At 39.8% G+C, this 6,052-nt stretch overlaps 1 protein-coding gene across 1 annotated transcript in view; it reads right to left on the bottom strand.

Moving 5' to 3' along the window:
• LOC114235400 (zinc finger protein 665-like) overlaps positions 1–6,052 on the bottom strand; it is a 427,904-nt gene that overhangs the window by 56,092 nt on the left and 365,760 nt on the right. The window lies entirely within an intron of this gene.

The following is a 6,052-nucleotide window of genomic DNA, read 5'->3' on the forward strand; positions in this document are numbered from 1 at the left end:
CAAATTTCATATTTCCCTCAAATAGAGAAAAAAAGTAAAGGGAAAAGGTGTCAGGGACAGATTATATCAAAAGACTTTCTTCTTGGAAACAGGAGTGGCCTTCTGAGAGGTGGTAATGCTTGTCCCTTGATCTAGGGGCTGGTTGCAGGGGTGTGTTTCATTTGTGCAAAATTGATAGAACTGTGCACTTTTGATGTGTTCCCTTTTTGTATGTACTTTATACTATAATAAAAGTTTCATAATTTAAAAACAAAAAAAAATAAAAAGTAAATTAGAGTGGAATATGCCCGGATAAACCCACAAAAAAAAAAAAAAAAAAAAAAAAGACTTTCTTCTTTATCGTGATAGGGTAATATTCCATGTAACACTGGGCTACTCTGTCTGATGTTCAAAATGTCAAGGAAAAGTTTTTAGAGCCCTTGTGTTTTCTAACTCACAGATTTATTTCCTTTCTGCTGTGTCTGATTCTAAACACACTTAAATCATTCTCCAATTTTTTTTTTTTTTTTTTGGCTGTGCCCCGCAGCTTGCAGATCTTAGTTCCCTGACCAGGGATTGAACCGGTGCCCTCACAGTGAAAGTGCCAAGTCCTAACCTCTGGACTGCCAGAGAATTCCCTCCCCAACTGTGATGTAGTTATTCTGATTCCAGTATCAGGCTAAGAAGTAAAGGAATCCATTTTGAGATGTTTTTTATCCATGCCATCTTACCTGAATGTGAGAAATATACAAAAGGCTTGTAGTTGGGAAATATTCTAATATCACCTCCAAATATATTTTAATATTAGACTCTATATAGTAATATAACTGCTATATCATAACTGAGATGTTAAATATTGGGGAAGGAACATTAAATATTTTCCGTGAACTACTAGAGGCTCAAATAGGATTTACTTGCTACTATACATAAAATAGATAAGCAACAAGGATTTACCATATAGCATATGAAATTACATTCACTATCTTGGAATAACCTACAATGGAGATTAATCTGAAAAAAATTTATATAACTGAAGCACTTTGTGGTACACCTGAAACTCATACAATATTGTGAATCAGCTATCCTTCGATCAAAAAAAGAAGTGGAACTTCCCTGGTGGTCCAGTGGGTAAGACTCTGCGCTCCCAATGGAGGGGCCTGGGTTCGGTCCCTGGTCAGGGAAGTAGATCCCACACGCACGCCTCAACTAAGAGTTCTCATGCCGCAACTAAGAAGCCCCCATGCCGCAACTAAGGATCCCGCTTGTTGCAACTAAGATCTGGCGCAGCCAAAATAAATAAATAAATGTTTTTAAATAAGTAAATAAAAAAGAAGTATTTCCTTGAAAGTACAGAATGTATTCCATTGAGGGTAAGCCCTGAAAATGCTACCTGAAAGTTACGCTGTTCTGGAAGACAGGAAATAATTCTTTTTTGTTGTTGTTGTTACCATACTGTTTATTGAAAAATGGGAGTTTAGTGACTTCAAAATGTTAGTTTAGCCGCAAATGATTATTTCCTGGGTGATTCATTCTCCTTTTTTTTTTTTTTTTTTTTTAAATTTTTTATTATTATTATTATTTGTTTTATTTTATTTATTTATTTATTTTTTTTTATGGCTGTGTTGGGTCTTCATTTCTGTGCGAGGGCTTTCTCTAGTTGTGGCAAGCGGGGACCACTCTTCATCGCCGTGTGCGGGTCCCTCACTATCGCGGCCTCTCGTTGCGGAGCACAGGCTCCAGACGCACAGGCTCAGCAATTGTGGCTCACGGGCCCAATTGCTCCGTGGCATGTGGGATCTTCCCAGACCAGGGCTCGAACCCGTGTCCCCTGCATTGGCAGGCAGATTCTCAACCACTGCGCCACCAGGGAAGCCCCATTCTCCTTTTAAAATAATCATTATCCAACGTAGATCTGATTTTACTAGTTAGAAGCTAAATATGATATACATATGTGTGCTACATTTCATCTTAATAATTAAAGTAATTTATAGATGAGCACAGGCGGACTGGGAACATATTTGGTGATTAGTTTTGTGGCAACCTTTTGTACAGATTGTTACTTTCGGAAAGTTGTAGGTCCTAATATACATTCTTTCTTAAATTACCATTTTCCTTTTTATTTGTAGTTTGCAATAAAATATTATTGATCCTTAAAATTCAAATCAACCAGTTTTGCCAAATAAGATGATAGTGGAAATAATGCACTACTCGTCTGAATGACCAAATCCACATTTCTTAAAAATCACAATAACCCACCAAGCAATCCACATTTACATATCTACCCAAGGGATTTGTAAACATTTTCCACGTTAACACCTTGTAAAAGATTGTTGATAGAAGCGTTATTTATTTTTATTATTTATTTAAATTTATTTATTTAATTAATTTATTTTCGGCTGCGTTGGGTCTTCGTTGTGGTGCGCGGGCTTCTCATTGTGGTGGCTTCTCTTGTTGCGGAGCACGGGCTCTAGGCCTGCGGGCTTCAGTAGTTGTGGCTCGTGGGCTCTAGAGCGCAGGCTCAGTAGTTGTGGCACACGGGCTTAGTTGCTCCGCGGCATGTGGGATCTTCCCAGACCAGGGCTCGAACCTGTGTCCCCTGCATTGGCAGGCAGATTCTTAACCACTGCACCACCAGGGAAGCCTGAAGCATTTTTTAAATAATAGCCAAAATGTGGAAAGAACCCAAAGCTCCATTAAATCATGAATGTTTAAACAAACTGGAATGTTTCTCATCAGAAATAAAAGTTACGAAGCACTGATAAAAGTTAATCATGGATAACCCTTGAAAGCATTATGCCAAGTACAAGAAGCGAGATGGCCATATATTGTGACTTAATTTATATAGAATGCCCAGAATAGTCATATCTGTAGAGATGGAAAGTAGCTAAATATTTGCTTGTGGCTCAGGGTAGAGTGCTGAATAACTATTAATGCGTACAGGTTTTTTTTAAGAGGTGATGACGAATGATGAAAACATTGTTGGACAGCATTGCAAACATACTAAATCCCACTGTATGGTGAACGTGAAAACTGTATATTTTATTGTATGCAAATTATACAATAAAAGAAACAAGCTAATATCTCCATGTTGAATTCAGAAAATTGTTCCTATTTACTAACCATGGCCTACAAGGTGTTGGAGAGAGGAGTTCCAGTTTCCATTGTACCAGTGGAAGGAAGACATGATGATAGGAACAATGGCAAGAAGGGGAGGAACTTGAGAGATACATTTTTTTTTAATTGAAGTATAGTTGATTTACAAAGTTGTGTCAATCTCTGCTGTACAGCAAAGTGACTCAGTTATACACATATAGACCGTCTTTTTTAAAATATTCTTTCCCATTATGGTTTCTCACAGGATATTGAATATAGTTCCCTGGGCTATACAGTAGGACCTTGTTGTTTATCCATTCTACATATAATAGTTTGCATCTGCTAACCCCAAACTCCCAGTCCATCCCTCTCCCTCCCGACCCCCCCTTGGCAACCACAAGTCTATTTTCTATCTCTATGAGTGAGACATTTTTAAGGTAAAATTAACAGACCGTGTTTCCAAAATGCCAGTGATAGGGACTTCCCTGGCAGTCCAGTGGTTAAGACTCCATGCTTCCAAAGCAAGGGACATGGGTTCAATTCCTGGTTTGGGAACTAAGATCCTACATACCATACAGCCTGGCCAAAAATAATAATAATCATAATCATAAAAATAAAATAAAATCAAATCCCAGTGTTTCACCTGCACATTAGCAATAAGTCTCTTGCTACGCCACTGTGAGACTAGTTCATTATCTGGTACTATTCCAGTTCTCTCAATAAACTTGAAATGTGAGGAGATTCTGTCTTCATGGTTATAGAATTCACACATTGCATCTGTCATTTCTCTGTGTACATGCCACACAAATCTTAAAACAACCCCTTGATTTATGCATCCTCCAGGCATTTCAGTGAAGTAAAACGGAAGAAATGTAAATGAAATAGATAAATTGGGCAAACTGTGTTTTTAAAAATAATAATGAAATATATGACTCACAAAATGAGCTTCCTCAGGAAACTAAAAATAGAACTACCATTTGATCCAGGAATTCCACTCCTCGGTATATATCTGGAAATGATGGAAGCACTAGTTTGAAAAAATACATGCATCCCAATGTTCATAGCAGCATTATTTACAGTAGCCAGTATATGGGAGCAACCCAAGTGTCCATCAAGAAAAAGATGGATTAGGGCTTCCCTGGTGGTGCAGTGGTTAAGAATCCGCCTGCCAATGCAGGCGACACGGGTTTGATCCCTGGTCTGGGAAGAGCCCACATGCCGTGGAGAAACTAAGCCCGTGCGCCACAACTACGGAGCCTGCACTCTAGAGATCCCGAGCCACAACTACTGAGCCCATGTGCCACAACTACTGAAGCCCACGCACCTAGGGCCTGTGCTCCACAGCAAGAGAAGCCTCTGCAATGAGAAGCCCATGCACCGCAACAAAGACTAGGCCCCGGTCGCGGCAACTAGAGAAAGCCCGTGCGCAGCAATGAAGACCCAAAGCAGCCAAAAATAAATAAATTTCTTTTTTTTAAAAGCCATAAAAAAAGGAAAAAGATGGATTAAAGAAATGGTATACATATCTACAATGAAATACTACTCAGCCACAAAGAAGAATGAAATTCTGCCATTTGCAGCACCATAGGTGGACCTAGAGCATTATGCTAAGTGAAATATGTCTGACAGAGAAAGACAAATACTACTTGATATCACTTACATGTGGAATCTAGAAAAGAAATGAATGTATATAGTGAAACAGGACACACTCACAGAGAAAACAAACTAGGTTACCTGTGAAGAGAGGGAGGAGGGGAAGGGCAAGATAAGAGTATGGGATTGAGAGAGCCAAGCTATCAATACTTTGTATAAAATAGATAAGCAATATCTTAAACAATATATTGCACAGCACAGGGAATCATAGTGATTATTTTGTAATAAGTTTTATAGTCTATGAAAATTCTGAATCACTATGCTGTGCACGTGCAGTGAATGTCATATTGTAAATCAACCATAGTTCAATAAATAAATATATATCATGCATATGTATCATGTAGGATTCACAAAATGGAATTTTATAACAGTTGAGATATAATGCTTATTACTATAACTTAAAATTTTTAACAGCCTTTCAAAAAGCCTCTTTTGAAAAATTATGATTCATATTTATAATCTGATAAATACCTGCACACATTAATTTTCATGAAACAAGTGGAAAATATCCTAGGCAATTCATCTGAACAGTATTTCACAAGTATTTCTAACAGTCATATTGCACCATGAGATCTGTGTGCATCAGGAAGCAGAATGTAGCAAGTGTGTGTTTTTTTTTTTAATTAATTAATTAATTAATTTATGGCTGCGTTGGGTGTTTGTTACTGCTCAAGGGCTTTCTCTAGTTGCGGGGAGCGGGGGTTACTCTTCATTGCGGTGCGTGGCTTCTCGTTGCGGTGACTTCTCTTGTTGTGGAGCACGGGCTCTAGGCACGTGGGCTTCAGTAGGCACATGGGCTCAGTAGTGGTGGCTCGCGGGCTCTAGAGCATAGGCTCAGCAGCTGTGACACGTAGACTTAGTTGCTCTGCGGCCTGTGGGATCTACCCAGACCAGGGCTTGAACCCAAATCCCCTGCATTGTAAGGCGGATTCTTCACCACCGAGCAACCAGGGAAGCCCTACGTGGAACCTTTTATCTCATATACATTTTCAATTCACTTAGACACGCCAGCAAACTGCTGGCAAAAACAGCTTTTTATTGAAACCATTCTCGACTCGTTAGGAGGAAACATCTTAGTTTCCGATATAACTGGCCCAAGCAACGGTAAGCTTTTGCCTTAAAACTGTAGCAAACAGTAAATTAAAACAAGCAGTTTCAAGCTGCAGAGACCAACCTACCCCTCGCCGCCCCCTGCCCCGCCTGCCGGCGCTCCCTGGACTGACAGGGGCTCCCTCCTCGCCCCGCCCCTCGCCGCTAGCGCTCCGCCCAAGCCCCGCCCCCAGAAGCCCTGCTTCTAACTCCGAGCGCGCGCCGTTAATAACGGAAG

The sequence above is a fragment of the Balaenoptera acutorostrata genome, chromosome 19 (assembly GCF_949987535.1).
Source record: "Balaenoptera acutorostrata chromosome 19, mBalAcu1.1, whole genome shotgun sequence".
Taxonomy (NCBI): Eukaryota; Metazoa; Chordata; class Mammalia; order Artiodactyla; family Balaenopteridae; genus Balaenoptera; species Balaenoptera acutorostrata.